The following is a 10,046-nucleotide window of genomic DNA, read 5'->3' on the forward strand; positions in this document are numbered from 1 at the left end:
CCCGAGCAGCCTCTTGCACCACCTCTAGTTGACGACCCTCCAGCTGATGATCCCGCTCTTGATGATCCTGCCTTTTGAGACTATTACTTGATGTATTTTGGGCAGACACCTATTTGTCTTCTCAGACTGTATTAGTATTTGGTTGACATCTACTTACTCATGTTTATTAGTTTTTAGTTGTTTATTGAAATAGGAATGTGTTAGGTAGAATAGTTATTTTTAATCAGTTTCCTAAAACTTTTTTTCTATCTTTTAAATTCTAGGAAAATATTGGTTTTAAAATTCCAACTTTACTAGATTTTCAAAATATGGAATTAGCCTAGGCTCTACTTTAGAAATCATGCTCCCCTAGAATTCAGCCAGAGCATCTCACAAACACCTAGGCTTACCTTGCTTGTGTTTGAAAAACATAGAACGGCGTGAGATGCATAGGGTACAACCTGGACTCAAGAATGCTTATATCTGTGCATCAATATGAGTCTGGGCGTTAAATACCTTATTAATAGTAATCAGTTTAAGTCATCCAGCCTTAGTCAAATCTAACTGGACCAAATGACTTAACTTGACTAACAAAGTGAAAGCTATTGCCCTCTAGGCAATAAGCAAGTAGCTAAAGGTTAGACAGTTAGTAAAGGAAATGGAGATTGTAAGATTGAGCATGCTTTAGGGCTCTGATACCTGATCAAAACAATTTGGATAACTTAACATCTATTTAACCTGACTCATGCTTGAACTTAAGGACCAACTAAATTTAAATAAATAACCTAAATTAAATAGTTACTCCCTCTTCGTCCTAAAATTTAACAAGTTCTTACTCCTATTTTTTTAAAATTAAGTTTTTTTAAAAAAAAATAAGCTAAGTACCTTTTTAAACTGAAGCTACATTTTCAAAATTCAATGTTTGCAAAAGGCTTAGCTAAGTGATTCATATAGCAACTTTCTAACTTTCTCAAACTTAGCCAACCTTGAAATCTAATTTTATAAATTTTTGCTAAAATATTTTTCTAAGTTACCTCTCAGATTCATTCGTTACTTAGCTAAAAGTATTAAAAAGCATATCCTTGCAAAATTTAACTCATTGCTTTCAAAATATTTCTACTAAGTAAAAAGAGACCTCAATTTTTTTTTATTTGGCTCCAAAAATTCTTTAGAATCTAGCTAAGTTTTTCTTCTAACATATTTTCAAAATTTAGCTAAGTATCTTTCAAAAAACAACTAAGTTTCAAAAGAAGTCAACCATATATTAGCCTTTTAAACTTAGGTGAAAAATATTCCTTTTAAGTCCTCTTTCTCCCTTAGCTAACCGTTTTTTCAGTAAAATTTAATTATAAGCTAAGTGTTACACAAGCATTTTTTTTCCCCTTCTTTCAAAGCATATTCTGTTAAAACTTATTTTAAACTGGCTTATTTTTGATAAATGGCAAAGGGGGAGAGTAGGGAAATTCAAAAGTAAAAGAAAGTCTGATTCAAAAAGAAAGCCCTGTATTAAGGGGGAGCTTCACAAAGTTAAGTGTTAGCTTAAGTTATGCTTGTATTTGAATTTATATACTTAAGCTTGCTCACTTAAACCTTTTAAATATATTTATGCGTTTGTTTTACTTAACTTTGAATTTGGATTGTCATAATCAAAAAGGGAGAGATTGTTGGTGCGGGAAGCATCCGACGATCGAATCTAAGTTTTGATAATGGCAAAGGATTCAAAGTTAAGGTTATGTTGTGATCTAACAAGTCTATTTAGGAAAAGTCCTAGCTGTGGTTAGGCAAGTGAAAACCCTAGGGGGTGGTAACCCTAGGTCATAGGGGGTGGTAACCCTATACGGAAAGTCTTGATGGATCGAGTGCTTAGGCAAAAGTCCTAGGGGGTAACCCTAGGTGGAAACTCCTGATGTCGCGGACCAGGTGAAAGACTGGACCAGTCGGGAAGCGGAAGTCCAGCAGAAAGTCCGGAAGCATCGAGCACCGAGCAAAAGTCCAGTCGATCTGGAGGATCGCACTGGCAACAGGTAAATCTCCTGAGTGGAGTAGGTGAGGACGTGTTCCCCGTAGAGGGAACAGTAGGCGTCGGGTCGACCTAGGGTTTTCGGTCGGAAATCTAAAGTCAAACTCAGACAGTCGGGAGACTGTCAAACTTTAATTCATTATTATTATTATGCACTAACTCTGTGTTGCAGGTACTCTGGACTAACGCATTTTGCAGGTACCAAAAAACACAAGCTAAGCTCGGATGTACAGTGTCCGAGGCGCCTCCATGGGACTTGGAGGCGCCTCCATGGGGCTTGGAGGCGCCTCGGGTGCGAGCCAGCTTCTGCCAGCGCAGCTCAGTGGAGGCGCCTTGGTCCAGACCGGAGGTGCCTTGGACCGGGCTTTGAAGGCGCCTTGGAGAGCACAGAAGGCGCCTTGAAGGGATAAGTCATGACCAGTTCAGGCTTAATTCACGCGGGCGACTCGGCCATCCTGGAGGCTCCTTGGATGGCTTTCAAGGCGCCTTGAACACCCTTTATAAGCAGCACTCGACCAGCAGCTCATAACAACTGCTCCTAAGCGATTCTCTTACGACAAGCTGCAAACTCAACGACCCCGAAGTGCTGTAGCAACATCCCGATGACCCGGAACTTCAAATTCGCTATTTTTAAGTATTGTCGGTATACTTTAACTTCTGTTTATTGTACTTAATCTGTAGTATTTTCGAACTCATAGTTGTTTCCCACCGAAAGTGGTCAACGACCGCGGGCCTTCGAGTAGGAGTTGAGATAGGCTCCGAACGAAGTAACCTCTCGTGTCTTTTGTATGTTTGTGCATTTTTATTTCCGCTGCTTTATAACTCGATAGTTTTACGAATTCGAAACAGTGAAAGCCACGAGCGCTATTCACCCCCCCCCCCCACCTCTAGCGCTTTCGATCCAACAATTACAACCTAGATGGTTGTTAATCCAAAACAGATGAAAGCTCACTAAGAATCTCCTTCGCTGAAGTCGGAGAAGCCTTTTACACATAGTGAAAGCTTAGAATTGATTAAGAAACTGAATACAGAAGTTATTACATCTTTCCTAGGTCCATGGGTCTTTTTATAGACCCTGGAAAAACTTATCCGCAGGCTGAAAGCGCCTTCCATAGGGTTGGAAGGCGCCTCTAGTGAGGCCAAAAGATAAAACTTTATCGTTTTCGCAACGGCCAAATTACTTAGTCGAAGGCGCCTTCCATGGCTGATTGAAGGCGCCTTCCATGGTTGATTGAAGGCGCCTTCGGCCATTGAAGGTGCCTTCTGCCTAAAGGTGGCGGAGGCACCTTCAACTCCTGTTGAAGGTGCCTCTAGCATCTCTATAGCTCCACTTTAGCTCTTCCGCTGCTCCGATCGCTTGGGTGATTTCAGTCAACCGAAATAAGGCTCAACCAAACCTAATTTCTAACCTTCTCCTCGAGCAGGCTTCAACTCTGGCTTCTCGTCCCTCGAACGCCGCGCACGTCCTTCTCGTCCACCGATGTATTCTTCTGCAACACCTTGTCCCTCGGACACACCGAGCCCGTCAGCTCTTTCCCGTGTCGTTCTTCTCGCTAGCGACGTCTTCCGCTCGACTTCCTGTGCTCTAAGCTCCTGCACACTTAGACACAGGGATCAAAACATAACAGGACCTAACCTAACTTGATTGATCACACCAAAAATAACCTTGGAGTTCCAACACAATCATCCTCCGAAGGAGCTTACATTACATGTATATGAACCGTCTTTTATAACCTCCGCAATAATATGGCTGAAAATATCTAATGTCAGGTAATGAAAGATGTACAGTCACCCTCATAAGAAGATTCAATTGCGTATATATGCCAGAATAAGAGAATATTTTCTGGTGAGTAGCTATTATTCTCTGACAAGTTGTTACGATTCCCCGACAATGTTGTCTCCTAGAGAATATCGGACCGGCCCTAGGTTCGGGTGGATGTATGTTGAGAAACTTACATAGGAGAAGTGGAGAGCTAAGTCTCATATGTCCGGCCAACTCTAGGGCTTGACTGGTTGTATGTTAAGAGAATTGCACAAGAGAGTGGGGAGCTGAGCCCCATATGCTGAGTCGGCTCTAAGGCCCAGCCAACTGTACACTAAGAGACTTGCATAGGAGAGTAGGGAGCTGAGCCCTGTATGCTCGACCGGCTATAGGGTCACTTGGGTTTATGCTGAAAACCTTACATTAGAAGAGTGGAGAGTTGGGTCCCGTAAGTCCGACCGACTCTGTGGCCGCCCGAGTTTATACTGGAAACTCTACTTTTGAGAGGTGGTTCGTTTAGATACGTATACCCGGACTTTGACTACCACCTCACCTTGACTTTGACCACCACATCATCTTGACTATCGACCCCACATTACCTTTGAGGTAAATCACCGATGGTTAGGAGTTTCGAATTAAAATCTCACAATGTTGCGACTAGTACTGTTACTGCTAGTGGAGATAGATTGATGGGACTTGACGTCTTGAGGCACAGATAAGGGCTATAATCGAGCCGAGCCGAACTTGAGCTCTTGCCAGCTCGAGCTGAGCTCAAGTCAAAAAAATAAATTAAAAGCCTGTGCAAGTAGGATTTGAACCGTGGACCTTAAATGCACCAAATGACATACTCTAGCTACAGACTCCTTAACTTATTCTTCATTTTAAAAGTAATAAAAATTTTCATTATTAAAATATTAAATTAACCTAACTTGACAAGACTCGATGAGCCCTCGAGCCAGTGTTAAATGAGCTTGAGCTCGGCTCGAATGTTAAACTAGCCGGCTCGAGCTCTGTCAAATTCGAGCTCGAGTTGAGTTTTGACTGAGTCACTCATGAACAGTTCGATTCATTTGCACCCCTAGCACGGATGGAGATTTGGGATGAGCTGTCAAAGTAGGAACAGCTATTGGGAACATGACTCGCGCACAAGAAAAAAACCAGAGGACCGAGAATAGAGGAGAACTTAGGCTAGATAAGTATGAAACGATAGAGATGCCCCTCCACCATATTTGCCTACAGCCGTACAAGGATCGCAATGGGGATTAAATAATCAAATCCTACAGGGACGGCAATGGGATTCAATTGAAGTTTCCATCCACAGACATTGAGGTTTCTTGTCCGATAAAAAACTATCATCATGTCCAAAATAATTTAGAAAAGAATTCAAAAACAATCTATCAACTCCTAATCTTGTTTTTGATTATACAATCTACAAAGTAAAGTCTAGATTAAAAACACAAGAGAAGATAGAGAAGCTAACCCTTCCGTCCCAGTGTTCTTCATTGTAAGCAAACCTTGACGGACAGCAAGTCCCAAAACAGTCTCTTGCCATAGATTTACCTTGTGTCCTACAACAGGGTGAGCAGTACATAATAGAACCGTAGTTATCTAAGCCAACAAAACTCTTAGAACTTCACCAAAAGTTAACGAGTTCTATGTTCATAGAACTGTTAGAAAGGATTTGATCTTATCATTTTGTGTCATAAATAAGAAATGGTTTCACATTCTATATTAATGTATAGAACCCTAAACCTGTTGGATTATGAATTATGTTGTTTTCAATTGAACTGGTTAAGAATCCAATACCACAGGCATTTGTGGTTCCAGAAATGATCCAACTACTACAGTGATCTGTTTAAGTTTGTCTTAGTAACCAAGTGACAATGTGGAGATCACATCACCATCCTTGGTGACATTCTATCTATTGGTCCGATAGGGCTGATAATTTACTTAGCCTTTGACAACTCGAAGAAATTCTATTCTATGTCCTTTCAGGAGATGCATGTGGAGAGTACATCATCACTTTATTTTATCTAGAAATCAAGTTCGATACAATACACCGTTAAATGTAAGGTGATCAATATGGTGTAGTTCTAAACTATTGTTTATGTATCCCTACTAGTGATGCCCTATGTGTTATGATGGCTAGAGGGCAGAAAGAATTTTCAAGATTCCTATGAGAGGACAAGGAGGGAAAAGGTAGCCCTGGTGCAACAAAGTGAATCCAACTTTGGGATCCAATTCTTAATTAACAATTCCACCATTTATTTATTTTAAAAGATCGACCCAAATAATTATGTGAATCATGTTGAGATGAATCAGTAATGCATTTCATGGAAGGGAACATGATTCTCTCTTTTATTTCTCTTGATCAAGGTCAACTCCTCTTTCTTCCGTAGGAGACTAGCTAGAGATTGATCAATTTGATACAATTAATATTTTTGCTAAAATCTTAAAATTTGAAGGATATATGATTCCATGGATCTAACCAAGTCGACTTCATCTTTAGTTGTTGAGTTAGTCGATTGAGTTTGCACTAACTATGTCCAATCAAGTTCTACAAAGATCCTCCAAAGCACTTATTCATTTTGGATGAAAAAAAATAGGGTGTTGCGAGAATCAAACTCACGACCTCTCAATACCATTAGACCAAACACCCATTGTTGAGCACTTATCATTGTAGCAACTCATGAGAAGTAGCTTTCACTTGTATGAATCATGATGATTCCTCCTCCACCATGTTGGTGTTTACTGTTGGGTAACCCCACACGGGTGCGTGCTAAAACATATTTCGTAACACATGCGAAGTGGAAAATAAAAATAATAATAATTCTTAATTATTACATCACACGCACCACACACATACAAAGATACAACATGATTAAAATTTTACGGAAAGTAAATTTATGTTAGGTATACCTGACGGATAATGCATAGAAGATTCCATCAGATGATCTGGAATGGGAAGGAGATCAACTAAGCGACGCACGAGCCTCGCCTCTACTTGTATCCACGCCAAGCTATCTTCGAGACGACTTCGATAAGTCCAAGTCGTGTCTCCGCTTCGGTACTAGCCGAAGGTGGGAGCCAGTTCGATCCGAGAGAGGGATCACGGTCTAATTTATACCCAGCAACAATTGCAACCAAATGGTACAAATCATCCGGCGATAACAACCACTGTTACCGCTGTTCGAAGCCATCAAACCCACTGCAGCCGAGCGGCGACAGGTCCGGCGATGGCAGATTTCGGCAACAATCTTTGCTGGCCGAAACAGGGACTTTGGTCGGCGGGGGCACAAGGAACCCGCAGTTCCTTGGTTGATCGGCGTCAGTAACTCCCACGGGACAGCAGCAACGGCGCTCGGGGCAGTAGCTGTGGCAGAGGGCAGCGACTCTAGCCGGCATAGGACAACAGCTCCAGCGTTTTCTCTCTCCGGCAAGGAAGTTGCTGGACGGAGAAAAGGTGCTTTGGGCTGTGCTTGGGCGGCGCTAAAAAGAGAAGCAGCGGTGAGCTCCTCTTCCTCGTCGGTGTCGGAGGCAGAGGTATAAGGAAAAACCTTTTTTTCTTTTTCCTTTGTGTCGGCAGAAACGGGGTAAGTGGAGAAAAGGAACAGACAGAGAGAGCACCTTCGGTTTAATCATCTCAATTAATTTCTTTTATATATATATATATAAAAGTTTGGCTCAATATCAAACTATCTTGGTTCAAAAGCTCCTTTTAATTGAACCAATTCAATTTGGTTAATAATTAAACCAAAAAAAGTACTCGTCTTCAAAAGACGTAGTTCATCCGCGCTTCCATTGCGTCACTCTGATTCCATATTTGTCATTTGTCTGGTCCAACCAAACTTAATCTCTCTTGATCTGATAATCTAATTCTCAAACTCGTTTTATGTCTCTTAGATAAACTCATAGTGCATGTAACTTTATAGGCTCCCGGTTATGTTGGTCGTCCATAATTAATCATTAATTATAGAACGATCATAAATGACACCTAGTAGCACATCATGATCCCCAATTAACCGAAAAATCATAGGTTGATATCGAAACAACTTCCAAACGCTTGAGCAACTACAATAAGTCGTGTCATGTTCCTTTCACTCGTCTTATACTCACATGGTTCAAAACATGGTCTATGTGTTAGTTCCCACTAGGTTGACTACGTCACACTTACCCCAAGTAATACTTCCTCGTTCTGTGGATTCAAGTTACTTCGACATGTGTCTAAAAGTCTCGTACTCTTAACATGTGATGCTTTGGCCAAAGACTTTGAGTAATAATTCTAATGAGTGACCATAGGGTATATGTCTCCTCGCAAGGAGCAATGAATCCTTTGTGGGCTATCCAAACATCTTCGGGCACTTCAACTTATACCTAATCATCCAGGGTCCACACCTCAATGAGATGTTTACTTAAGATGTCAAAGTATAAGCATTCATGACCAAGGTGACTTGTATACCTCAAGTCAAAGGAAACTTGCACTCGAGCTACAGTAAGAGTTTCATTGACATATCTATGTATGTAGAGAACCATATGAAGTCTTACAGCAGGTCACTCCAATGAACTAGTTATCATAACTAGCATCCAGGTTTAACTCTCGACATCCCAATATCTACAATCTGTGAGAAAACAGTTGTTTGGCCGAACCAGAGTATAACCCGTACTAATCTATCAGAATCAATGATGTCCGAACTCATCAATTCATCAACTAGGGAATATTCCAATATATATATATATATATATATATATTCACTATTTGAGTGTACATTTACTCAAAAGGCGATTGCCTTAGGACATCACTCAAAATCCAACATTTACCACAAACACTTAATTGGAAAACAACTACGAGGAAAGGAAAGGGAAGAAAAAAAAAGAGGCAAACAACAAACAAAAAAATAAGAAAACAAATATGTCTACTATGGAGGAATTAAGTGTGAGGCTAACGATTTGTGGTTTGGTTTCCTTATGGGGATGAATTGAAATCCACCAAATTTTGAGCTGCTTGGTGTGAGCTCATAAACCTCTGTCATGTTCAATATATGTCACCATAAAGTGAGCTCACTAGGGCCCGGCTTCACTCACCGGGACTTCTACATTGCCTAACCTTTGTTTAGGACTTACCTTTGCTAGTCATCTCTCCCAAACATCAAGTCCTGTTTGGGTCAACCCTTGGTCATATTATCAAACATCGAAACCCTAGAGGTCGATTGCACCAACACATGCATCTGTTGAAAATTCAAAAATTGTGACTTCTCTTTTCTCCAAAGAGTGTGTTATTTCAGCAGAGCAATCTGTTTAACAGTTCAAATTTCAACTCGTCAACGAGTAATCCAATGGCAATGCACACAAGCAAGTCCTCCTCTTGGATCATCAATCAAGAGCATCTGAATATATGTCAGGTGACAGAATGTTATTCTCAACATTTACATTATGTGGAAAATATCTAATGCTGCGTATAGCAAATGACACTTGTACCAAAGTGGTCGGAACAGGAACAGTTAAAATTTTCAACAGTATCAATCTCAATTCTGTGCTTTATGTTTGAGGACTTGGTATAATCTTGTGTCGGTTAGTCCGCTCAACCGAGACCTTAACTATGAAACAAAGTTCTTTAATGATTGTTGTATTTTTTAGGACTTGAGCACCAAGAAGATGATTGGAAGTGCTAAACTTCGTGCAGGACTTTGCCTTCTTGAATCCTCCCCTACATCTAGCCAGTCTACTGAGTTCAACTATTAGCCAATCCATAGTTTTAGGTTTATCCAATAATGAAAGTGAAATTATGATGTGACACTATCAATTAGGTCATCCAAATTTTAGGTATTTGAAATAAATTTTTTCTTCATTATTTATCAATAAAAGTCATAATTTCTTTCGGTGTATGTTAGTACACTAAACATACCAGACACACTTATGCATCTCATCAATATCAACCAACACAACCTTTCTCTCTCATTCATGAGGACATTTGGGGACCATTCAAAAATCCAAGTCTTACTGGCTCTAGATGGTTCTTACTTTTTGTTGATCATCACATAAGGTTGTGTTAGATCTTTCTTATAAAAGAAAAATCTGATATCACACAAATCTTTTAGAATTTTCATACCATGATCAAGACTTAGTTCTAGGCTAACATACAAATTCTTAAAACAGATAATGCCAAAGACTTCTTTAATTCCCGCCTTAGCTCCAATCTCTAATCCAATGCCATAGTCCAATAAAGTTCATGTGTTGATACACCCTAATAAAATGGTGAGGTAGCCCGCTCTTCACTCTTCCAAGCCA

This window comes from Zingiber officinale, chromosome 3A (genome assembly GCF_018446385.1).
Source record: "Zingiber officinale cultivar Zhangliang chromosome 3A, Zo_v1.1, whole genome shotgun sequence".
Classification (NCBI taxonomy): domain Eukaryota; kingdom Viridiplantae; phylum Streptophyta; class Magnoliopsida; order Zingiberales; family Zingiberaceae; genus Zingiber; species Zingiber officinale.